This window comes from Felis catus, chromosome C2 (genome assembly GCF_018350175.1).
Source record: "Felis catus isolate Fca126 chromosome C2, F.catus_Fca126_mat1.0, whole genome shotgun sequence".
NCBI lineage: Eukaryota > Metazoa > Chordata > Mammalia > Carnivora > Felidae > Felis > Felis catus.
Window position 1 is genome coordinate 64,060,013 of NC_058376.1, and position 27,632 is coordinate 64,087,644.

Below are 27,632 nucleotides of genomic sequence, written 5' to 3' on the forward strand. Positions count from 1 at the left end.
TTCTCCATGGGGTAATATTTTTCCAGGTGCTAAAACTGGCAATCAGGCAGGTAACTTTCCCAAGTTGTCACCGTCAGTGGTACAGCATGAAGTGAAGACCATAGTCACAATATAAAATCTGGGAGTTCTAAACACACTACTCCTTGCAATTATGTAAGAAATGCCACATTACATAAATAGCCATATACAGTATAAATCTTTGAGTGGATTGAGGTGAATACCTTTAGATTAAGTACATTAACTTCATATATGTAGTTGTGTGGTCACAATGGTTACTTGGAAACATGTTGTAAGAATAGTGCGACATGAATCAGAGTCATAATACGTATCAGAACAAGTAGTTTAGTATGGCAGCATCCACGAACCAACAATAAAGTCAAGTGGCAAAGTCTCAGTGAAAAACCTTGACCTGTCACTGAAAGCCATTGTCAACATCTAAATGTCAGAACACAACTTTTAAAAGGATTTGAAACTAGAATGCATTAGGAGAATCAGTACAACATAGACAATTTATAAGGTAGGACTCAAAGGTAAAGACAACCTGTTATAAGATATAAGGTCAAGATGTTTGTCTGTTTTTAAAGTATTGTTTAGTTAGCTTAATTTTCCATTAAATGTCAAATCAGCAGCCTACTATCTATTTTATAGCAGACAGGGCATCTGAGGTTCTTACCAGCTGTGATTTTCCCTAAGGGTTTAATGGGTTTGTATATTTGTACAAAGTAATATTATCATTATCATAAATGTTTTCTAATTATTTCTTGGTATTAATGAAAGCATGTTGTATTATTGATGGATTAAGTACAATATTTATAAAACAGTGATAGGATTAGAGGGAAATAAATATGTATATCTTTCTGCATGTGTAAACAATAAATATTAATTCCCATCATCAATTTTGTGCAAAGTGACTTAGTCCATACTAATAACTTACTAAATACTTTGGTTAACTATTGTGTATTTGGGGTATAGCTATAGTGTTTGCTTATCTGTAAGGCGAAGGACTAGGGTCAATCAGGTAGGGCCTGAGGCCTGCAGGAAGGACAAGGATCCAGAAAATGGGCCCAAGAACGCTGAATTTTCAGGAAATAAGCAAGATGTACCTAATAAGCTTTAAGATGAAAGGAACATAAACTTTTATCAAGAGCAAAAATAAAGACGGGTGCCTGGGTGACTCAGATGGTAAAGCGTCTGACTCAATCTTAGCTCTTGATCTCGGGTCATGAGTTCAAGCCACACACTGGGCTCCTCACTGGGCATGAAGCCTACTTTAAACAACAACAACAACAACAACAAACTTCTATCAAAAATAAAAGAAAAAAAAGACAAAAAGAAGCCTCATGGGGTGTCATAAATCCACACAGTAAACACTTGTGCACACACATATACGTAATTTATATTGCAGTGGCTCTCTAGCAACATTCTTTTGATTTGTGATGGGTGTAGGTTTTTTTCTCTGTCCCATTTGTTGTGTAAGCTCCCTGAAGACAGCAATAGAGCATCCACGTGACAAAGTGTAAAACAACCACGTTTTGAAGATAGAAGAATGTGGCTTGGAATTTGGACTCTCCAACTCTCTGCTGAGAGGTATTGGGAGACAGTAATGGTGTGTGTCATTAGCTCATTCTCTTGCCATCATTTTCAATAACTAGGTCAATCTTTTACTGCAACCCAGGACTTGGTTTTGATATAAATGCAAAGCAATTTCTCCTCCCAAACTGAAAAGTATAATACATTTTAAGGCTATGATATGAACCATTCAAGAAACATGTGTCTGCTGATGAGATTTTAAAGAAATTACATCAGTCAACTGATGGAAGTCACTTAAGCAAATAGATTCATAAGACACAACTGAAGTGATGATACAGTTTTAAATCGCAATACTATTTTCAGTCGGCATAGAAAGTTTTTTCTTTGGATTAATGTATTTTAAGTTAAGGGATAACAAGTTGTGAATTGAGAAAATAGGAAAGCTCTCATCTTTCCATTCTAGTCTATGAATAAATAGGAGTGTGAGTAGCATAAACTTCTGAATTTCTCATTTGATTAACTTCATCAATTTGATTTCTATTTTAAATAAGGCTGTTTCTAACATACTATCCCCTTTTCCTAAGGGCAAAATTATTGTCAATAACACTCATGGTTCATTATCCTAGTCCTAATAGATTTGTCAAGAACAGAATAACATCAGATAAGGAAAAATAATTTACAGAATTAAATTGGGGAAGTCTTAGCCTCAGTATCAAGGTTGATTTTTTACCAGAAAGTAATCCAAATAGTGTGGACTTTTCAGAAGTTTGCCAGGGTGACAGGTGGCTGTGTAATGAAATGCACAGATGTTATGAGTACAGGAGGCATCTCTGGGTCACCCCCACAAGTCTGAGCCTTCACCTCAGGCCTCCCTAATGTGCAAGCAGCCTTTTCAAACCATCACATATCCCAGAGGATCCAGAATGCCCGTGATCTCAAGTTTGCTAAAGCATCTGTTGTTACTATATTGCACCAGAGCTAGCTTAATGAAAACTGATATGTTGCCAGAACAACATGACAATAAATACTGTTTCTTAACGTAAATGATTTGTTAAAGCCTGTCCGAGCAAGAAATGACCACACAGTGTATTTTTGTAACCACTTATGCTTTTTGCTGTTTCTAGGAAATATAGTTCAGGTTAGTGTCCTATTTCTCTTAAGTAATTTTAGGCCCTGTACATGTTTCCAATCTAATTCAGTCCACAGAACTTATTTCTAATCAGCTTATTTGTGTTCCATAGTGCCTTTATTCTCCATTTGAGTGAGTAAGCACACAGAATTCCTGCTTAACAGGTACCCAGGCAACAGGAGTGATGAAAACAGGCACAAATCAAAGTCAAGAGGCAGAAAATAGAGCAATCTGGGCTGCAGAAGATAGTCAGATAACCTGTGTGCAAGTTGCTTTTGAAAACTTTACTCAACACCAGACTCAACCTATAAATTTAATCATGATTGGTCAAATTTAGAGAAAAATAGTTATACTTTACCATCTAGAGGCTGGGTCCTTTATTCCCCAAATTTAATGAAATCTTAGCCACCTGAGAGTCCATGTTAGCTTCACAGAGATCAATATTAGGAAAGGAATAGGATCATAAAAATAAATTACTATAAAGATCTCTAAATAGATCTGCAAATATATTATTGTATTAAAACAACACACTGAAAAAAATGCCCATACAGCTGCTGTAGAACAGTGGTTCTCTGAGTGTAGTCCTCTAACTGGTACCATCAGCATCACCTGGAACTTGTTAGAAGTGAAAATTCTTGGACTCCACCTCATGCTTATTTAATCTAAAGCACAAGGGATGGAGCCCAGAAAACCATGCTTGAGTGAGGAGCATCACAGAGGAAATCATGTCTCTAAATTCTATTCAGAGGCACATTTATCCCAGACTATTTTCACATAGTAATCAATCAAACCTAAGGTTAACTGGAAAATTAAACTATAATGTTCTCGTCCTTGATCATATTTGATAAAAATAATACAGTTATTTTCTCCACTACAATATTTAAACATTTTATTGACATTAATATTTAGAAAAGCAAAGATTTGGAGTCAGTGGTTTAATTGTGATTACAACGGTAGAAAAATATTTTTCTGAAGTTTATTTATCTATTTCGAGAGACAGAGAGAGAAAGAGAGCGTGAGCAAGCAAGCAGGAGCAAGGGAGGAGCAGAGAGGGAGGAAGCAGGCTCTGCACTGTCAGCACAGAGACAGATACAGGGCTCGAGCTCACAAACTGTGAGATCACGACCTGAGCTGAAATCAAAAGTTGGTCGTTTAACCAACTGAGCCACCCAGGCACACTGGTAGCAAAATATTTTAAATAGCAAGCATATAAGGCAGGAGCTTTAATGTTTCTATGTAGCTAAGCCAAAACCACCATATCTTTGTTTTTACATATATATCCAGTTTTATATCAAAGAACAGAACAAAAATTACAATGTCAAGATTTTGCAATAACAGATGAACTATCCAGGAATATTGAGGGTCTGGTGTGACTTGATAATAAAATAGGGTGTCATTGTTTTTATAAGTCTCCAGTGGAGTTGAGGTGGAAAGCTACAAGGCAGAATAATATTCTCACTTCTCTTGGGTGTTTTAATTCTTCAGAGCTGCTGAAAACTAGCGTAGAGGCCTCCTGACACTTGCACATTCCCTCCCATCTTTCTCTTCTAATTGCCCTTGGCCAAATGAATAACCACTGGGGCATAAAAAGGAGTCCCACCCTCTCCAAGAATGAATGATTTCCAAATCATAGATAACTGTATTCTGAATTTCACAGTGCTGGAGCAGAAAATTGCAGAAGGTGGAAAGTGCAGGATGAAAAGGGTTCATTCAGAAGCTGACAGCTGGTAAAGAGCAGAGATGAGACAATCAGGAACAAGCTAGTCAGATTTGGGAGTAAAGGATGTAGAGAAATAGGCAAGCAATATCAAGGTAGTCAGGGTTGGTGAGGTCAGGAGCCAAGGGAAATGAAAACTGGGAAGGACAAGCACTGATAAAGGAGGGAGAAACTAATGCCACTTCCTTTAAATTCCACTCTAAGTTTACTCTCAAGATTCTAAGTTTAGGTCACTTATAAGATTCCGGTAAGTTAATGAATTTATACTGTAATTCATGTATTAACCTTTATGATTCATGGTACTACCTGGTATGAAGCATTTGGCTACTTTATACCTTTTAGAACACTGGTGTTTACCTGGAACTCATTTTGGCTAGATCACTTGTCTTCCTCCTCCTATCCAGGATGCAAATGAAAGAGGTCAGCTCATAACTTTGGGCCTGAAGGGAAAGCCACACTGGTTTGCTGTGGACAAGATTATGAGTTGCCATACCGAAGAAGCTTAATGGTATGGTCTCTTCTTCCTTCCCCTACACATCCTGGATAACCTGGAAGGAGTCCAGTATAGTCTTGTGATAAGCAATAGATCAGCTATCCAATGGGCAATCTCATCTAGTTATCTTGATGACCAAAACAAGGACGCATTTAGTTCTTTTAGTTACTAAGATCACAAAGTCAGATTACTCATTCTAGAAGTGATAGATGGATTCCGTGATTCCCTAAATCAACTTAATAACAAATATGGGGGAAAGGACAACACAAAACTTACCATTTTAACTATTTTTAAGTTTAACATTCAATCAAATATGGTGTGTGTGTGTGTGTGTGTGTGTGTGTGTGTGTATCAGGGTATATATTATATGATATATTATATATATTAAGTGTATTTTAAGTGTATTATATATACATATATATTTTAAGTATACAACTCAATTAAATATGATGAGTGTGTGTATATACATATATATATATACACACACATATATACACATATATAAAAATATATGCATACCATATGTATTTTTATATATATGTATACCACATGTATTTTTTTATACACATAACGAAACCAAATATTTGCAGCAATGTAACCCTAATCCAGCCCTAGAATACAATCAGATTGAAGGCAGCCTCAGATATGACCCTTTGCAGGACCAGATCCAGAAAGAAAACGCCAGAGATGATAAACACTTTGCCCAAAGGTCTCACAAACACTAGACCCAAGACTCCTCAATCTCAGGCCAATCCTCCTTCATTTTTAACCAACCTGAGTCAGGATAACACAAAATGAAGCTATATGGCAATTATCTGATTAATTTGATGGATGTGTGAGAACAAACAGGGATAATTATGGCCAGAAAATCCAATTTAGGTCCTCAATTACCTAGACTGTCTACATTGACCAAATAAACTGGATAATGGCCAAAAATGCACTCTACATTGTGTTGTACACCCGGAGCCTAAGAAGCATTTCATTGTGCTTTTGTGATTAATAGGAAGACCCACACCACTGAGAGAACTATAAAGTACAAATCTAAATGGATGCCTCTTACATCAATGAAACATATTTGAAAGTTATCCCAAATCTTTTATTTATTGGTAAGTGGAGTGAAAATGCTATAGGAACTAAACATATACACATTATAGAATTTCTCTGAGGTAATCACACTGTCTCTGTCCAGGTCCTTTGTTTCATCAAACATATTATTCCTCCAAATGAGTCAACTATAATTAGGCCAAAGTTGTAAAATGAAAAGAGGACAAAGCCCTCATACTAAAAGCCTCATTCTTGACTTCATTCTAAAAATTATGTAGGTCTCAGTCGTAAACTTAAGATAAACATCAGACTTAGGATGTTTGGTAATGAATGGAAAGCATTAAAGGAAAGGGGCTTTCAGGCAATCCTTGCAAAAACTTTCCTACAAGATTTCATGTGTTGCTTTTTTTTTTTAATGTTTATTTATTTTTGAGAGAGAGACACACAGAGTGTGAGCAGGGGAGGGACAGAGAGAGAGAGGGAGACACAGAATCTGAAATGGGCTCCAGGCTCTGAGCTGTCAACACAGAGCCCAATGCAGGGCTCAGACTCACAAACCATGAGATCATGACCTGAGCCAAAGTCAACACTCAATTGATGGAGCCACCCAGGTGCCCAAGACTTCATGTTTTAAAGTAAAAATTATGCCACTCAAATTTAGAGTGGTTTTCCCATGCAGTTTCAACAAGAATAGTGTATTTCAAAATTAAGGTGTTTCTGTTTTTAAAAATAATTAGATTCAGAATGTCTTATGCCAGTACCAGGATCAGAAATGACTATGTGTCATGATTAAAGGCTGAGAAGATGGGCCCAGCGTAAAATTAATTAAAAAGCAAGACACAGCATGGTATAAAGGAGAGCCTATTGTAAGGGGAATCAAAAATTGGGTTCTAACTCCCTATCTAGCTATTTGATTCACCTTCTCTCTGGACTTCAGTTCCCTTATCTCTAAATGAGAAGGTTGACTGGATCAGTTTCCTGCTCCACCTCTGACTTTAAGCCAGGGATCAGCAAACTAAGGATGATAAGCAAAATGTATTCCCCCACTGGCTTTTGTAAATAGTTTAATTGGAACACAGCCACACTCAATCATTTACATATTGTCTGTGGCAGCTTTCATGCTTCAAAAGCAGAGCTGGATAATTGCAACAGAATCTGTATGGCCCACAAAGCCTAAAAGACTTACTCTCTAGCCCTTTACATAAAAAGTTGGCTGACCCTTGCTCTAAGCCATTGATGAGTTTCTGACAAAAGAGAACACCTTGGCATCACTGCTTAACCAAAGTCTAGCTTTTAATGGATTATAACAATTTCATAGGACACTCATAGATTTTCACTAATCCTGTGCCCAATGCCGTGCCAAGTAACAGTTCTTGAGGGATGATACTTCACTGTCCTTTTTCAGTCATTCTGGTCATTGGTGTTCTGGTCCTTCACTGTAACTTCAATAATAAGCGATGGCAATTAGTAGGGGCATCATCTGGAGGTTTTGCTGATCATTGATAGGGCTGGTGAAGATGGCTTCAGTTTATTCAAAATGGGCCAGTTCCCCAGTTTCAGGGTCAAGCAAAATCCCTTCTCTGTCTCAGAAAGGAGGGCGAGCCAAGAGATTGATACTAGATGAGGAAAAGAGGAAAAGCTGTTGAAAGTCTGTAAAACTGAAAAAGAGAATTGAAGACAGGAGCCGTGGAGCTCATGTATCTTTCATCTTTTTGAGAAGCACAATTGATGTTGAAGCTAAAAATCTATACCCAAATTAGTAGGTATGGGATTGCCTCAGACTGAAATTACATAAATGCCTTAAAACTCAAGTGATGCAAGGGAAGGAAACTCATATATGCTCCTTATTATCCAATATTCCTCCTCACCAAACCTCACTATTAATGTGAAGACCTCTCAGAGCGAGAGAGACCTCTAGGGCAACCTTATCTGTATGCTATACTTCTCTGTCATCCAAGGACTCTGCTAGCTATTCATGCACACAGCCATTTCAGAGTTTGCTTCCTCAATGATCTTTCTATTCGCCAAGATACTAAGACCCTGGGAATACTTCCCCTGCAAAACTCAAGCAGTTGGCATAGATATTCAAGAGTGAAATCTCCACTAAATTGTTACTTGTACAACTTTTTTTTTTTTTAATTTTTTTTTCAATGTTTATTTATTTTTGGGACAGAGAGAGACAGAGCATGAACGGGGGAGGGGCAGAGAGAGAGGGAGACACAGAATCGGAAGCAGGCTCCAAGCCATCAGCCCAGAGCCCGACGCGGGGCTCGAACACATGGACCGTGAGATCGTGACCTGGCTGAAGTCGGACGCTTAACCGACTGCACCACCCAGGCGCCCCAATTTTTTTTTTTTTTAAGAAAGTCAGTAGAAGCTGCATACCATCTTAAAACATACCCCCATTTCTGGTGCTCTCAAAGCCAACATAAAAAAAACAAATGGGGTCAAAAATGTCTCCCTTTAAATTAGTATTCAGCTCAGTTAGAACTGTATGCAGCTATATTAAAGAATATCTGTTGTTATCTTTTGAGTCATCACTAGTAACCTGGTGCAAATATATTATCTCATTTAATCCTCAAAATATCTTTGTCGAAGTCAGAATCATTAATTCCACTTGACGGAAAAGGAAACTAAAGGCTGAATGAGTTAAGGGACTTGTCAACTGTCACACAACTACTAAACAATATAATAGGTGGTTGAGTCTGAATCCAGTCTATATTCTTTCCTCAAATCCACACTGTCTTCCACTGATGATTTCTTCTGTCCAAAAAGGTTTACTCTAGTTCCTGAGCTGTAATGCTAACTGGGGACAAAGGTATGGAGCACCTCGGCCTCACCATTCAGCAATCATTCATACTCAGTAAGATCCAGAAGGCAATATCCCAAGGCCCTAACCCCAGTACTCTTTGCCCGCTGCTTGCTTTTGCCCAGGAGCTAGGTCTGGATGTCTGGCTCAGCTTTCTACTTAGTTCAGAGGTCTTCCATGCATCTCAGTTCATTCAGCTGAGTCTATATAATCTACTCAGCTCATGTTATTCATTATCTCCTCCATACTGAAAACAAGCCATGGGGCAAATATCAACGTCTCAGCCCTTAGGTGGAACCTGGCCATAACTAAGAAAGTGCTCGTAAGTGCAGAGATGACACCTACATGGATGAGATACTGGCAGGGCCTCCCCATCCATCAGGTTTCAAGCTGAGATGGCAGCATCTACATGAATCGTGTCCATGCTAAGGTTTAAATCTTGCATGTACCTTAAGGACTTAGGGAGCACAAGACTTAGCAAGCAGACACCCCCCTGCCTTTACTTCATCTCCCCCTGGCCAAGCTGCTCACTTTCCCAAGAAGTTTCTCTCTGGTATCTAATCAAGGTCTAGATTGATCTGTCAAAACTAGGTGTTCTGTTCTAGTTCACTAGAACTAGGCTTGTGAGCTCAGTAACCCAGGAGATGTGGATAACTATGCCTTGGTGAAGGGACTTCTGCACACTTGGTCAAGGCAGGCATCCACCCCAAACCCAGACTGCTGTGGGACTATAGGCCCAAGCTGCTGAATGCATCTGACTAGAAAGAGAATTGAGATTCAAGGGAAAGGAAGAACTGCTGAGTTTGGACCTTTAACAGATTGTGATTTTATATAAGCGCTCTGTTATTTGTCAAAGGGTCTGTTTTCTCTGGCTAAACTGAAATGGGATATGAAAAATCTTTGCTTAAAAAATTTGCATGTTTCCTCTACAAAGCGTATTTCAATCCTTCATTCTAGGATGTTTCTTTATAACTTGGCATAATTTGCTACAGCTCATCATAAATGCTTCTAACATCCCACAGGAAGGACGCAAAGGAGATGCTGGAAATTGTGGAAGAGCTGTGGGGTGATTCTCCTTTCCTTCCCACCAGACTAACTCTCTTTCCTAGGTCTTTAAAGTAGATACAGCAACAGTAAATAAAAAAAAATAATAATAATAGGAAAAGATCACCTATTGTTGGCTGTCAACTCTGCCTGCTCCTATTAGAAGACAGTTCTAAGTTTGGATCATAAATTGTAAATCCCTGTAGTATAAACTCTTAAATGAATTAAGAAACTTCCAAACATGTGGAAAGAATGAATCTATTCCCTTAAATATTAATAAAACTGAGTTTTTCAATCATGATCCTTCAAATATATTAATTTTCTTCTGAATATATTAATTCTTTCACTCTGCATTAGAGCCATTTGTAAACACAGTATCTCACTTATTAGACTGTTGGGTACTTGAGTATAGAATCCATGTCAGATATAGTACCTATATCTGCAGCGTTTGATACATAATAGGTTCTAAAGGGGGGGAGGAATTATGAGTGCTCATGATATTTGTATTTACCCTTTCATGGTAGAGATGTCATTTAGGGAATGGCTGTCCATCCAGGTACTACATTCTCAAATATATTCTGAATAAACTTTTATTGTGTTAAGCCATTGACATAGATGTGTCTATTTGCTATTTCATTTAGAGTAACACTAATACAGTGAACACACAATTAATTAACTGGTTAATACCTGAATATTAATATCAGATATTTAAAATTTCTGATTATTCAAATAAAAGAATGGTGACAGAATCAGATTTATCATGAAACCAATAAGGCTTAAGTTTCAGGGTCCTTCACTAGCACAGCACTGTTCCAAGATCCTGGGGAAATCCCTGCCAATATGTTCAGTTTTTATAAGTGTTTCAAAAGAAAGTTTTTGGTATTTTTTTTTAGGAAAAGACCCTGAAATTATAAAGGCCTCAGGGTCCACAAAAACAGACTTCAGCTCTGGCTCAAGATAAAAGAACATGGTGGTATACAATGCATAAAGTATGAAATTTGTACTTGTAATGCACAAAGTATGAAATTTGTACTTGTAATGCACAGAAAGTCGATCTCTTCCACTGAAGTTGACTCTTTTATTAATAACAATGTCACATAATTTAAAGTAGACTGCAATTTATTGTCACATTTTCTCTCATTAGTTTTTCTATGATGCCTTATGCAGAGAGAATTGCCTCATTAATAACTTTGACCAATTGCTTTTGCAAGATGTTGATTATTTTTTCCCTTTGCATTTGACAAAGCTTAGAAATAGGGCAAAATGTCTTTCTTATTATAGTGTTAAGTTAGTTTTAATAATTAGTCAACTATGGATGTTTTAAACATTTCCAATAAATTCATCTTTGGGCATAGATAGACACTGCATCATACCCAACTTAAAACACACACACACACACACGCACGCACGGTTATGAAATGCTCAAAAAAGGGAAAAAGTAATCAAACAATGTTTAATTTAATTCAGCTTTCACATATTTAATATTTTGTTGATTGAGATTATAATCAGAAGGGAGAAATGGTTTAGAAATGGAACAACTCATGCCTGTGGGTAGGAGTTTGAGTTTTGAAGGTGAGCACATACAATGGAATATTTTGCCTGAATCTTTGGTTCTAAACATTTGTGTTTGCTGTATTAAGAAAAGTTTTTCCTAGCAAATTTCTTGAATTTGTTATTATTCAATTTGATTTGCTTCTTCCTTTATCTCTGCCTAAGCTTCTTTCAGACAATCTATATGGAGAAAGAAAAAAACCATATTTTGCTTCTTTTTGACACAGGTTTTAGTCATTTGTTACCATATTATTGCATATTCACTTCTGATATCAGAATAAAAAATTAGATTACTATTTAGGAACAAAATTAAGCTTGGAATTTTTAAAAGCAGAATTCTTATTACAGGAAATTCAGGACAGCAAAACAAAAACAAATCAAGGAACTAAAGATTAATTCATGGTTGTTTCTAAGACAACATTCATGCAAGTATTTAAATGCACATAGTAAAAACTGAAGATAGCTCTATGGTTTCTGAAATGAAAGAGTTCCCATAAAAACCAGGAAGCATTCATAGATGTATTCAGAGTACACATTTTAAAGACGGTTTTTTTCAGGAATTGCACAGTAGTGTTGTACTATCCATACATAAGCAACATGGGCAGCAGCTGTAACTTGTTTTCATCCCAAAGAACTCGTTTTAACAGCTGAACATTAAAACATTGAACTTGGCACTGAGGAATCCACACTTACTTTTATTTCCAAGAAATTTCAAGTAAGCTATTACAAAATAAATAATTTGAATCTCTACATTGTGCATCTATGAGTGAAGGTTTTTAATGCTCATACCCATAAAGTACATTTTTATTATGAGTCCAGCACCATTATCTAAATAACAGAAAATATTTCCCCTATATCTAATTTTGACTCCCTTTCTTTTAGCATAGGCTGTTTGATCATTCAATAATTAACTTTCATCTCAAAGGTGTCTCTTCTTTAATTCTTTACAAGAATACTAAGATACCCTAATTTCACTGGCAGCTTTCAGTTACGTAAACCATTTGATTAAGACCTTAAATGCAATTTAATATTTTCCCTAACTACTTATGAACAGAAGCCAATTGGTGACCATGAACTGTAACATTTACAAGTGCCGCTTGCTTTTGACTGCCCATAGACTCCCCATATCCCTGTAGCCCAGAGATATATCAATTGAAACAGCCAGACAGCGGTCAAGATTGCTTCATAGGCCCCCTGTCTGTAGCACACATTTGTTCTGTGTTCATGAATTTGATGTATAGCTGTGGAATCAAAGACGCACATTCATCATAGAAGAAGCCAGTGTTTTATCTAGGAGCTCTAAGTTTGCTGATAAGTACAAAGAAAAGAACAGCACCCGAGAGAAGAAGGGAAAGAAGAAAGATGGCGAGCTAGCAGTGGGTAAAACTGAACAAAGGATTATGGACTACTACACAGGAGCAATTCATCCAGAATCTGGACTACAACTGTGTTATCTTTCATTATCAAACCTCTCTTTCCCCTCCTTAGAGGCCTACTGCATGACCTTACAGATAGTAGGTACTCAATCAATATTCACCACCACTAGGTCACACCAACCACCTGTGTCCTTCTCACTTGGGGAATGTGGTGAGAAGAAGGAATGGGTATAAGTGGTCCACATAGGAGAGGCTCTTCCTCTCCACACTGATCTGATTATCTTTCTTGGTGCCCTATCTTCCCTTTGTCCAGACTTTAGTATTTAGCTCAGGCCCATTGAAGTGTCTAGAAAAATTTATTTCCTTTACAGCCCCTGAACAAAACCAGTATTCATTTTCCAAGATGGAATCACAAGAGAAATATGAAAGCTAACTGCACATAGTATAAATAAACATGGTATGGGAACATGAGAGCAGAACACAACGGCCTGACACAGACGAGAGAGACAATCTAGCATAACAAATAGTAAGTTGTGCTTTGCCCGTGGCATTTTCTGGCTCCATCAATAATTATATAATACAACAGTCACTGATTTCTCAGCCCTGGATCAATAATGGGTTTCACATCCCCTCCAGAGCTGGTTGTTGACCAAGGTGCTTCCTCAGACCCCCACCCCATCCATGGCAAAAATCAATTCTTGCCTAACTGCTTGTGTGCTTGGAATGCGAGCGTCGGAGCAATGTTGAGTTTAATAGCAACTGCAGAATTCACAATGATTTCATATCTGGCTACATAAGCCCGTTCAACTCAACAAGTAGTTTCAAAGGAAAGTCCTCAGCCCAAAAGACAGAATACAGTAGAACCTCATAAACATAGCAGCAACCTCAAGTACGTAGCACACTCATAGGCCCAGAGCACACTGTGGCTAGACGCCAGTTTTATCTGTCTCATGATTAGCCTATCTCATATATTCTGTCAGATGAGCTTGTAATGTAGCATTCTACATACTTAGCACAACAGGATGGTAGTGCCACAGTAGTATCTGGGATGCATCCTCTGACTTCTGGTCCCAAAATATTCCACCACATCCCAAAGGACATCAAAAGTCAATTACACCACATGATAAAATTTATTTCTCAAAATGTAAAGAAGCTCCATTTCTTTATGCCTACTAATGTATTTTTAAGCACGGGTATACAAGAAGAGCAACACTAGTTGTGTATACTCAACATCAAAAAGAGAGATGTAGTAACCATTTTAATCTCATCAAGACAGATGGTCCAACTTGATAATAGAGATGCCAAAGTAGATTTTCAAAATTCAATTACTCGCTTTGGTTGTCTGCCTTGATTTGGTTAACTAGACAATAGCCCTAACTCGTCAAGTCCTAAAATGGTAGCTTATGAATGAGAGGAAAATTGTGAAATGGTTCATTTTAGCTCTTATTCACACTTCTCTGCAGGGCATCCTGGCATGAAGATGTTAGAGAAACGCATCATACACATTAAGAACCTTCATTTTTCAGTTAAAAAACAAATAAATAAAACCGAAAGAGAATGCGGGGGTAATCCAGGGTCATGAGCAGCCTCAGCATCTCAAGGCACAGGGTCTGTATGCTATTCGTGGTCCAAGACCTTCTGCTAAGCTGACAAATGTATTCGTGGGTTCTAGAACCATGCCACCAAATTACCCATTCCTTCCCCCTCCCTCCCATTTTTCAAAAGATTTCCCCTTTGTACTTATGAAAATAAAGAATAAGCCTGATAAATGTGTTCACAATACGGGGTTTTCAGGGCATTATCTTCTGATCTTTTCTCCCCTCTCCAACCTCCCTGTCCCCCAAACACTTTCTACCTATAGGTTTATCCTCAACCAGTTAATAGCAACTCCCTTCTTTGAATTCCTCAGACTAAAATCTTTGGACTTCTATTTGACTTCTTCCTTGCCTTAACGGCACATGTAACCCATCATGAAATACTGCCAGCTCTACCTTCAGCAGACATCTGGAACCTGACCATCTCTCACTACTTGCACTCTCGTCCAAGTTACCATCATAACCTACCCCTATCATTGCAACAGTTTCCTCACTATGATTACGGAGGGTGTCAGTGCCTCTACTTTTGCCACTCTCATCCTCCCCCCGTAGGTCATTCTCACCACCACAGCCAAAATTATTCTTTAAAGCCCCCAAAATGAATATGCCACTTTTCTGCTTAGAACTTTCCAACATCTCTGCCTTTCACTAGAAAAACTAAACCCTGAAAAGGTCTCTAAGACCCTACACAACCCACTTCTCTAACTTCATCTTCTCTTCACCCCCTTGCCCACTCTGCACCCACCACACTGGCTTCATATATGTCCCCTGAATACTCCAGGCATGCCCTGGCCTCAGCTTTTTTGTAATATCTTTCTCTTCTCTCTGGACCACTTTTTGCTCAGATATATCCATGGTTTTCCCTTATCTCCTTCAAGACTCTGCCTAAATGGGGGTGCCTGGGTGGCTCAGTCAGCTAGGAGTCCAACTCTTGACTTTGGCCCAGGTCACGAACTCATGATGCATGGGATGGAGACCTGTGCATTGGGTTCTATGTTGACAGTGCAGAGCCTGTTTGGGATTCTCTCTCTGCCCTCCCCAAATTAAATAAACTTAAGGAAAAAAAGACTCTGCCCAAATGTCACCTTCCCTAATCATTTGCATTTCTATACACCAATAATGAAATAGAAAGATATCAAGGAATTGATCCCATTTACAATTGCACCAAGAACCATTAAATACCTAGGAATAAACCTAACCAAAGAAGTAAAAGATCTGTACACTGAAAATTATACAAAAGTTATGAAAGAAATTGAAGAAGACACAAAGAAATAGAAAAAACATTTCATGCTCGTGGATTGGAACAAATATTGTTAAAATGTCAATAGTACCCAAAGCAATCTACACATTCAATGCAATCCCAATCAAAATAGCACCAGCATTCTTCTCAGAGGTAGAACAAACAATCCTAAAATTTGTAAGGAAGCACAAAAGACCCCGAATAGCCAAAGTAATGTTGAAAACGAAAACCAAAGTGGGAGGCATCACAATCCCAGTCTTTAGCCTGTATTACAAAGCTGTAATCATCAAGACAGTATGGTATTGACACAAAAACAGACACATAGACCAATGGGATAGAATAGAGAAACCAGAATTAGACCCTTAAATATTTGGCCAACTAATTTGCGACAAAACAGGGAGGAGTATAGAATGGAAAAAAATCTCTTTAGCAAATGGTGCTGGGAGAACTGGTGAAACATGCAGAAGAATGCACCTGGACCACTTTCTTACACCATACACCAAAAGAGACTCAACATGGAACAAAGACCTAAATGTGAGACAGGAAACCATCAAAATCCTCGAGGAGAAAGTAGGCAACAACCTCTTTGACCTTGGCAGCAGCAGTTTCTTACTTGACAGGTCTCCAAAGGCAAGGGAAACAAAAGCAAAAATGAACTACTGGGACCTCATCAAGATAAAAAGCTTCTGCACAGCAAAGAAAACAATCATCGGCAATACTAAAAGGCAACTGACAGAATGGGAAAAGATATTTGCAAATGACATATTGGATAAAGGGTTAGTATCCAAAATCTGTAAAGAAGTTACCAAACTCAACACCCCAAAGACAAATAATCTGGTGAAGAAATGGGCAGAAAACACGAATAGACACTTTTCCAAAGAAGACATCCAGATGGCTGACAGACACATGAAAAGGTGCTCAACATCACTCCTCACCAGGAAAATACAAATCAAAACCACATTGAGATACCACCTCACACTGGTCAGAGTGGCTACAATTAACAATTCAGGAAACAAGAGATGTTGACAAAGAGGTGGAGAAAGAGGAACCCTCTTGTACTATCGGTGGGAATACAAACTGGCACAGCCACTCTGGAAAGTGTGGAGGTTCCTCAAAAAATTAAAAATAGAATTACCCTACGACTCAGAAATAGCACTACTAGGAACTTATCCAAAGGATACAAGAATGCTGATTCATAGGGGCACATATACCCCAATGTTTATAGCAGCCCTATCAACATAGCCCATAGCCAAATTATGGAAAGAGTCCAAATGTCCATCAACTGATGAATGGATAAAGAAGATGTGGGGTGTGTGTGTGTGTGTGTGTGTGTGTGTGTGTGTGCGCGCGCGCGCGCGTTGGAATACTACTTGGTGATGAAAAAGAATGAAATCTTGCCATTTGCAACAACATGGATGGAACTGGAGGGTATTATGCTAAGTGAAATAAGTCAGAAAAAGATATCATATGTTTTCACTCATATGTGGAATTTGAGAAACATAACAGAAGACCATGGGGAAAGGGAAGGAAAAAAATAGTTACAGAGAGGGAGACAAACCTTAAGAGATTTTTAAATACAGAGAACAAACTGATGATGGTTGGGGGTGAGGAGCGGGGAAACTGGGTGATGGGCACTGAGGAGAGAACTTGTTGGGACAAGCACTGGGTGTTGTATGTAATGATGAATCACAGAAATCTACTCCAGAAGCCAAGAGTACACTGTATACAGTGTATGCTAGCTAGGTTGCCAATCAATTATATAAAACAATGAAAAATAGCCAGCTAGAGACAAGAGAGGAGAGGAGAGGAGAGGAGAGGAGAGGAGAGGAGAGGAGAGGAGAGGAGAGGAGAGGAGAGGAGAGGAGAGGAGAGGAGAGGAGAGGAGAGGAGAGGAGGGAGGAGAGGAGGGAGGAGAGGAGGGAGGAGAGGAGGGAGGAGAGGAGGGAGGAGAGGAGGGAGGGAGGAGAGGAGGGAGGAGAGGAGGGAGGAGAGGAGGGAGGAGAGGAGGGAGGGAGGAGAGGAGGGAGGGAGGAGAGGAGGGAGGGAGGAGAGGAGGGAGGGAGGAGAGGAGGGAGGGAGGAGAGGAGGGAGGGAGGAGAGGAGGGAGGGAGGAGAGGAGGGAGGAGAGGAGGGAGGGAGGAGAGGAGGGAGGAGAGGAGGGAGGAGAGGAGGGAGGAGAGGAGGGAGGAGAGGAGGGAGGAGAGGAGGGAGGAGAGGAGGGAGGAGAGGAGGGAGGAGAGGAGGGAGGAGAAGAGGGAGGAGAAGAGGGAGGAGAAGAGGGAGGAGAAGAGAGGGGAGAAGAGAGGGGAGAAGAGAGGGGAGAAGAGGGAGGAGAAGAGAGGGGAGAAGAGGGAGGAGAAGAGAGGGGAGAAGAGAGGAGAGAAAAAGAGAGAAGAGAGAGAAAAGAAAAAAAAGAAAACAAACTGAAACTTCCCGGGTGCCTGGGTGGCTCAGTCAGTTGAACGTCAGAATCTTGATTTCTGCTCAGGTCATGATCTCACAGTATATGAATTTGAGCACATATTGGGCTCTGTGCTGACAGTGCAGAGCCTGCTTGGGATTCTCACTCTCCCTCTCTCTGCCCAACCCATTCTCTCTTGAAATAAATAAATTGTTAAAAATTTTAAAAATATATATGAAACTTCCCCTCACCCCAGTCCAGCATTTCCTAGTTTTTTTCAACACAGTTAACTTCTAATGTACAGTATAACATATTTTTCTATGGTGTACATTCTGTTTTCTCTGATCAGGATGTGAGTTCTAAGAAGTAGTGAGCAGGGGTGTAAGAGAGGTTTGCTTTGTTCACTGCTACAAATCCAGTACCTAGTATAGTGGTACATAGCAAGCATTCAATTCATATTGGTTTGTTAAGTTAATGAATAAGATAAATATCAGGTTCCAGGGCAGGGAGAAGAAGGGGACAACTTGGGGAAAAATAAAGCCTTCTTTGTATCCTGTTCATCATCTTCAGAGGCACATTCTTTCTGACAGTGCAGAAGGTTGATTCAAGCTACACAAGTGTTCTAGATAATCTGGCTTCTGTCTTAAATAGATGTTGGAGATGACTGTACATTAAATAATGTTCATAGGCAGGAAAATTTTGAGGAATGGCCACACTGCTGTTTTCCCTGCACTTGTTAGAAATCTATCAATTGCTTTTTACTATGGTGCTGCCATCCAGAAAGCTTGAGTCAGGAGTCAAGTGGTTCCCTTCTGCTCTAGAGACAAGAGTTGGCAAAAGTCAGGGAATGAAAGACTGGTGAAATGAGGATAAAGTCTGAAAGCCTCACTGAGAGAGAGGATACCTAATACTGTGACTTCCTGCCTTCTCTTCATGAGTCCCTCCAAGTCTGAGGCTTCTACTTCCCTCCCTTCTCTCCTTGCTTGCTGTCCCTGTGATTAGGAGAGGGTGGGAAGTACATGATATGGATTCAACAGTACATTATACCAGGAATTAGGACAGGATGACACAACTTCAGGGCTTTACCAAAGGGTCCAGGCAAATCTAAAGTTTTTAAAAAATTCCCAGTCTGTGTATAAAATTCAAAGAATTCATGATACAAGTACAGCATCTGAGCCATAGTCTTCTACAGCTGGGCTGATAATACAGTCCAAAGAGCAAGGACCAATCACCATAGTTGGTCAACTGGGCAAAGAACAAATGATGAATGTGACCCTCATAACTACAAATGCCTGGCCAAGAGGGCTCCTTTTTGAAATATACTCTCAGCCTGTTTGCACAAAAGCAGACTGCTAAAACAACTCTAGCTTTTCATTTTCTACTTCAGGCATTTTTTCAGAACAACATCAACAAAAGGAGCCCCATTAGGAAGAAGCTATGTACAGTCAACAAAAGTGCTTAGATTTCCGTGTACTCTTTACTTGCTTCCTCAGAGAAAGAGAGTACATGCCATATCTGATCCAAGCAACTCCCTACAAACTTTAATGACAATGCCAAGAAAACCTCTCATGTGTTATAAAGGAACTGTGAGGATGCCTGGCTGGCTCAGTCAGTGGGGCAGGCAACTTTTGACGTTGGGGTTGTGAGTTTGAGCCACACATTGGGTGTAGAGATTATTTCAAAATAAAATCTTTATAAAATAAAAGTTTTTTTAAAAAAGGAACTGTTTCCTGGGGAGAGGCTGATGTGAACCGAGGACCTTTTATCCCAGAAAATCCACAAATGATGTCCTTGTCAAGGAACTTGACACATAATAAATAGGAATACTAATACACATCAATACACCTTCCTAATCAGTTGATATATGTAATTCAAAACAATTTTGGCCATTAGGGGATCTCTAGGCCACTGACAAGACAAAGAAAGCAGTTAGCTGAATAAAGTAATCAAGCATAGCAACTTTTGTCTCAATGTTAGTCATCCTCACAAGATAAAGAGACCATCTCAAAGTTAAATAGAAGGGCCATTATTTTATTTTAGTAGTTTCCCAGGCCACTAGCCATAACCTACAGTTCCAAAGTACTCCCTCTTTTAGAGACTACAGTGCTCAAGCAGATAGGCAAGTCTATCCTCATTCCTAGATTTACCCTGAGAGTGTCCATGAAAACTAGGGGGCTAGGCAATTTCTTTTCAGGGACTTTGGGAGGGCACTTCCTTGTGCACCTTCTGGGTTGAACAATGTGCTCTAAGTTCCAGAGACAACAATCCTGCCTTTGCCACTTGGTTTAAGCTTGGACAGGTTTTTCACCCCAAATGTTAGAAAATCTTGACTCTAGCTTGAACAGGACAGTATGGTGAAATCAATTTTCCACCTTTGAGATGAATGAAAGATTCATCTTGAGATGAATGAAAGATTCATCTTGAGATGAATGAAAGATTATCTGTCACTATCTAGAAGAGTCTAGAATTGCACAGTTATGTTCAAATCTACCCCCCACCCCGAAGGCCCAGAGAATGTCCCATGTTCAAGAAGTGGCTTTGGCAAACAATTAGAACTCGTCAATGGTTACCTGTTCTGACGTTCATCCAGTTTCCCTTTATACTTTGGTATTTGAAAATGTTCATCACATTTCCTTCATTTTATGTATCATAATTGTAATTACATTAACTCCATTTGTTCACAGCTTTATCCAAGGCACTTAGAAAATGCCTGACAAACAATACCCCTGATAAAAATAACCAATGGATAGATGAATGGAGAAATGGAACGCAGAGGCAGCTTCATTCATTCTCTTATTCCCAGTGATAACTGGTTTATCATTTTAGAAACTTTAATAAAATAAAAAGTTGCTGATCTCAGTTCTAAAGCAGGATTACTGTCACCTAAGTCCTTAAGTGTGGAGATATGTTTTTTTCCTCTGTCTGTGCTACTCCTTCTCTGGTTACACAGGTCACACCTAGATTTATGGGTGTAATTATAAAGGCATGTGTCACTATATGCTGGGAATGCTTAAAATAAGCCTCTGATGTTCACACACAGGAGATTCCAGTATTTTCTACTCAAATCATTTGGGTGGCATGATGGAATGCACTATGGTGTTCTTTTGAAACCATGGATTTAAATGCCAAGTTGGTCTTGGTGGGGGTTATAACTTAGTATTTATGAGCCCAGTTTCTAAGGCATCACTGCAGGGTAATGGGGCAGATCAACTGAGATTTTTAAGGAAAAGTTTATAAAATGTCCAGTAATTAAGCAAGTATCATCAGCAAGCCATAACAGGATCTTGCCCTCTGCATAAACACAGGGGAGATGGCAACAGCTAGGGTGTGGGTTTTATTTTCCCCATGTGTAACTGAGTACCTATGCTATCCCTTTTGAGTAGCCTCAAAATCAGATAATTTCTGGAGGCAAAAAGTCATTCAAGAAGAAGGCTCAAGAAAACCAATTAAACCTAGGAACTATGAATGTCTCAGGTTCATACTGCTGCAGGAAAGGATCAAAGAGGAGGAGAGATGGACTTAGGTTGCAGGCTGTTTGTAGCACCTACACATGGATCTAGACACTCCACCACCATGCACTCCTACCTTGATAATCTGGCCTCATAATCAGATAAATCACCACTTCACCACCAATAAGAGGAAGTAGGTCTTGGCAAAAAAAAAAAAAAAAAAAAAAAAAATTCAAAGCCCCACAAACCACACATGTACAAAATTTAAGCTAATGATACAATGTTATTTGAAATGCTTATGAGAGGAATCATTCAGGGACCACTGGCTTCAAAATGATACTGTTTTATACCAGTTTAGTTGGGGAAGAGCTGAATTATCTTCCCTTCCAAAGCAGAATAGTCTGTGAAGTAAGACAACAAAAATTGAATCCTGGCTCCACCACTTATTGATTGGGTAATGTTGGGCAAATCCCACAACTAATCTAAACTGAATTTCTTCATGTGAAGTAACACAGGAAACAATCATGCTTATTTTGCTGTGCCATGTGAGAAATAAACAGGAAAAGTCCCTACTACATCGAAGGCATTCAATACAGAAATGCAGTTACATTTATTTCTATTCTATATTGTGAAGCTTGACCTGACAGCATGCAGTCGAACAATTTATCAGTTTGTATTTACTGTTTAAATGATGTTCATTTAGGGAATCCTTTTTCTAATAGTGGAGGTTTGCCTTTGCACCCTGGGCTCTCAGAAACTGACCTAGGAGCCCAGCAAAAGCATGCTAACCTTGATGATCAGATGCCTCCATGAGAAGCCATGACGTTTGGTGCTTGGAAGATTTCAGAATCATTTATGGTACCCTTCATTCATAGAAAAGGTGCCCTATGCTACCTTTATTTTTTTTTAAGTCTATTTATTTTGAGCGAGCGAGAGAGCGAGAAAGCACGAGCGAGCGAGCGCGCGAGCGCGCGAGAGCAAGCACACATAGGCATGCATTCACCCACTAGTTGGGGAGGGGCAGAGAAGGAAACAGAGAAACCCAAGCAGGATCTGTGTTGTCAACATATAGCCTGATGTGGGGCTTGATCCCACAAACCATGGGATTATGACCTTAGCCGAAATCAATAATCAGACCCTTAACCAACTGAGCCACCCAGATGCCCCAACCTATGCTACCTTTAAAAAGGGACACCTGGGGGGTGCCTGAGTGACTCAGTTGGTTAAGGATCTGACTTTGGCTCAGGTCATGATATTACCACTTGTCAGTTCGAGCCCTGCATCAGGGCTTACAGCTCAAAATCTGGAGCCTGCTTCAGATATTCTCTCTCTCTCTCTCTTTCTCTCTCTGCCCTTCCCCTGCTCGCTTGCACGCGTGCGCGCGCGCTCTCTCTCTCAAAAATAAACAAACATTAAGCAAAAATTAAAAAGGGGCTCCTGGGTGACTCAGTCAGTTAAACTCAGACTCTTGGTTTTGGCTGGAGTTATGATCTCAAGGTTCATGGGATAGAGCCCTGTCCTTGAGCCAAGCACAGAGCCTGCGTGGGATTTTCTCTTTCTGCCCCTCCCCTGCTCAATAGTGCATGCACTCTCCTTCCCTCTCAAAATAAATAATTTTTTTTAAAAAATGCTTAGCAGCCTCTTTCCTGGAAGAGTTTTTGGGGGAGAGGGGTTAATGAATTATGTATATTTAACAGCTAAGAGAAAAGTGTTACTTTAACAGTTTAACACTGGTACAAAACTACAAAATCAAACATAAAATAATGTGTAATAACACAGTGTTTAGTTACCTCAATAAAGTTTGACCTAGAGTTCATATTTTTCTTCATACTTTTTTGTTTATATAAATATTAGCCCAAGATTAGACAAATGTGATTACCTTTTATAAAATCTGTAAAGGGAGAGGAGGTTCAAAGAAAATTTGACACAAAGGAAGAACCAAAATGGGGTGCCTAGGTGGCTCAGTGGGTTAAGCATCAAACTCTTGATTTCATCTCAAGTCATGATCTCACAGTCTGTGAGTTCAAGCCCTGCATAAGGATGCTTGGGATTCTGTCTGTCTCTCTCTCAAAAAAGAAATAAACAATAAATTTTAAAAACTAAGAAACAAAATACAGTAGTGAAAAAGCTGAGAGAGCAAAGCATTGGCACAGATAACCATTGTTATGTATCAGCTATACTTATGCTTACAAATACACATGTGTCCATATACTTATATCTAGTATTTTATATACAGAAGTCATAAATAGCCTAAATTATTTAGTATAATAATATACTAAAGTCATTAATACATTTAATAACAGTCATATTGAATATGTCCTATGTTAATATTACATTGTTAAACTATAATATTTTAAGTACAATTAACACCTTTTGAACTCACAATACTTCACTCAAATTAAAAAGGTGTGGTTGTCCTTTTTTGTCCCACTGTTCATCCCTTCTTTCTCCTTATTCTATTAATGTCTGAAGAATGCATTTCTCAGACATTTATAAAAGCCATCTGATAGCTGCACTTGTTTCTAAACATGCTGCTTCACACCTTCCACAGGACAGGTTACTGATTATTTTTGGTTTTAGATACCATCTGTTATAGCTTCTGCTGGGCCAAAGATCCTGTTTATGTCAACAAATTACTTAATTAAGCAAACGAGGTGACAATGATGAGTTTTTGAAAATGATGTGGATGTTCGTGAAAATGATGTAATTCAATATAACGTTTTATTTGAAACAAGAGCTGAGGTGGGGAGGAGTGTAGTGGGAGAAGGGATACAGATAAGAGGGTGTCGGCAAGGCCCCCCAGAGAATGGGGGAGTGATCTAGTTCATAGGATGAGGGACTGCCTTCAGGTCAAAGGACTTACACACACCCCTTCATCAGACCACAGAGGAAAGAAGGTCTTTCATAGAGTAAAGAGAAGGCTAATGCAGGTCTCCCTGTGCACTAAATACAGTATTGCCTATTGTGTGACAGACCACAGAGAAAAAAAATGTATCTCAAGGTCTCCGTGCAGCTGCAGAGTGGTTTCTAAAAGTCCGTGTTCACTTGACACTGAACTTGACTTCAGAAAACTCTGCCTCACTCCCAGGATACTGTCTTTCATTTAATTCATGGCTCCATGATGCCCTTGCATACTTAATAAGGACAAGATTCCAAATTAGAGCATTCCTCACATATCCCTTTAAACCACTTTTGTAAAATTATACCCAGAAAATATGATTTTGTCTCAACTGACAAAATTTGTTAATTCTGGAAGCTTTTAAAATAATGCTTCTTGTTTGTAAACTCACAGCTTTCTTGGATTTTCTATAATTCTAATAATATGCAGAGATAGACTTAAACCACTGGTATTATAAATACCACTGGATTTATTATAATTCTGATAATATTGAAGGGATAGATTTAAACCACTATTACTATCAGGTGGTAAGCCCAGCTATTCACAAAAATCATGCCTCCTGTATATGGCAAGACTACACTTGGTTCAAAACAGGCTTCTAAATATTACTTCTTCAAAAAGTCCACTGTGTCAAATAATGCTTCATTTAGCCAAATGATTCTGTTATAAACACATTTATGGCAATAACATTAATTATAATAATACTTGTAGCTCCATAAAAATCACCATTGCACCATTTGCCTGAGCAACCCTACGGAGGAATATCTCATGGGCATCAATACCAAGTAAACACAAAAACAAAGTGTTAATATCCTGACTTATGAAGAGTGAGACTTCCCTCATTGGAAAGTTTAATAAAACTGTGTTGGTTGTATATAAAGTTTATAATGAAAAAGAATGAAAAAGAATGAAATGGTTGGGCCATTAAAATTAGAAAGACTAATTTTAATACACTGGGGGAAAACATGGAATAAATACTTATGCTGCCATTCTACTGGGTTAAACTCCTAATGTCTGGAATTCCTAACAACCACCACGAAGCCAGTAGCCTTAGAAGACAGGAGGGAAAGGAATTCAGTGACCATAATGGACTCCACTCCACCCTAATCACCTTCCTTATTATTCCAGAAGCAAATTCTGAGACTCTAATACGTAGGATGATCACACATCTTAGTTTGTCTTGGACAGTTCCAGTTTTTATCTATGGCCCAGTGTGATTATTGATAAAGTTCCCTTTCGTTCTCAGAAGCGCCTCAGCTTGACCGATAAATGATATGGTCAACCCTACCAGGAAGCCATCAGACAAATGACTGAACTCCCTTCAGAGTATTCTGACACTAAAAAGAATGGATCACTTTGTTATCTGTTGCTGTCATTGCTATTATTTAATACCAAGAGAACAGCATTGGGTTGTTGCAGATGGGAATCAATAAAAAGCAATGCTATAAGCCTTCAGGAGGTGAACAGAATCTCATTGTGGGGAGAGGATTTCACAAGTGAGCAGCATTTTATGTTCACGAAGACACAGTTGATTGTCCAGACTCCATAGCAATACTGTGGCTCTGGCTTAGTATTTAACTAGTAAGTGCCTACAGAATCCATAGGGCAATGAGAGTCTCCTGCCTCTGCACTGACTCCTTGTACTTCCACAACATGTAGGAATTGTTATTCTTCAATTGTTCAATCGGCAAACTTTTATTAGAAATCGATTATGTTTTAGCCTCCTGTTTATCCCTATAGAATATACAAGAAGCTATGGTACTTGCCTTTCAACAGTTCATATTTTAAATGATGATTCAAGACCAAAACCACATAATAACTAAGAGTCAAACGAGGTGGCTCCAACTCTTACAAGTAAATTTAGAGTGACAGAATATTGAGAGAAGGGCTACTGAAGAATAAAGGTGTGAACATAGGCCAAAAGGATGCAGAGAGCTCCTGAAGACGAAGAAGACAAGTATAATTGTGGGAAAGAATATGTGTGCAGAGGGGCAGCGGCTGAGAGTAGGCTTGCTTTGAAAGTTGAATAGATATTGCGGAGCCATATTCTAGATCATTTAGAAAATTTGAGTAGGAGTGTTTAGACTTGATGTAATATATCATAGCAATGTTAAACTTATCTAATGTTCACCATCTCCATTTTCCTCAGGTTTTTCTACACTGAAATTCGAGACCATGCTGGCACAAGCAAAGGTACCAGATAGGAAAAATATCCAGCCTCTTGTTATTTTCAGTCCTAAAGAACAGCTACAGTTAACAAAATACATGTGGCCCAATAAAGTGTGCATTGATTTATAATTAAAATATTTCAGAAGATTGCTTTCACTTCTTTGAATACACCAAAGTAAGATGTGTCCTCAGTCTGGGCTCAAATCTCTCACTTCTTCTCTTACTTTCCAAGGTCAAGTATTAAGGAGACAACTTCAAGATCAGGTGCTTACACCCTTTCAAATATGCAAAGGCTATCATTCTATTCTATGTCTTAACCTTCATCGAGGTCGCTTTCATCAAGACTCACTTGTTCCATGAAGGTACTTCCAAGTAAACCTCCCTGCTTCCCCTCACCGAAATCACTCCACTAAGATATCTGTCAATCCTTCCTCCCCAGATCGTTGAATGCTTCGTGTTTTCTGGATCGCAGTAATTAATTGACGACAGGCATATTTTAGTCATGTGAATCTGTCTTCTCTTTCCTCTTTTAGACTGTGATCACTACAAGGGCAGAAAACCGTCTTCTATTTTCTTGCACTGCCATCATTATGTATTATTATTTAGCATTTAATGAGAAACAGTAGTTTATTGTAGAATATGAATCAGTTTCTCACAGCTGAAAGCAGATAATGGCCACAAAAAATAGAAGCATTAGTACTCGCCAAAGGGATTACAAATAATAAGAAAAACTAACTATATGTAAAATTTTGAAGCAAAAAGACAGTAAAAGAAAATACACTCTAAATAAATGGGGCAGACTTGAAATCAATGACTACTCAACAATGGCTAAAACAGTGAATTCATTTTTCTAGTAGTAAACCAAAGCACAGTGGACAATTAGGAAGTAACGAAGACAGTACTAAAATAGCTATTGATGAAAGGTTGGTATGAAAACCCTTGGAACGACTAAACATTTACAAATAAGGACCCCCCTGCTAGAATTACTGAACACAGCACAATGGGACAAACTAGGGGGAATTGGGTAGGTTTTTGAAAGTGAAATTTGAGGGCTAAGAGAAAGCATAATGTTACAACATTTTCCAAACATAATTACTGAGCTAGTCTACCAAAGAAATAGTGGTGAGTGCCAGCCCTGTGCAAAGTAAGTCATCTGAAATTGTTTCTCGGATGCCTAATAACATCT

At 38.9% G+C, this 27,632-nt stretch overlaps 1 long non-coding RNA gene across 1 annotated transcript; it reads left to right on the plus strand.

Annotated features, from left to right (window-relative positions):
- Window positions 1–333: 333 nt before the first annotated feature.
- On the plus strand, window positions 334–26,583 carry LOC109503459. Its single transcript, XR_006585080.1, has 2 exons — window positions 334–517; window positions 26,427–26,583. It is a non-coding gene; the product is annotated as an uncharacterized LOC109503459 (long non-coding RNA).
- Window positions 26,584–27,632: the final 1,049 nt, after the last annotated feature.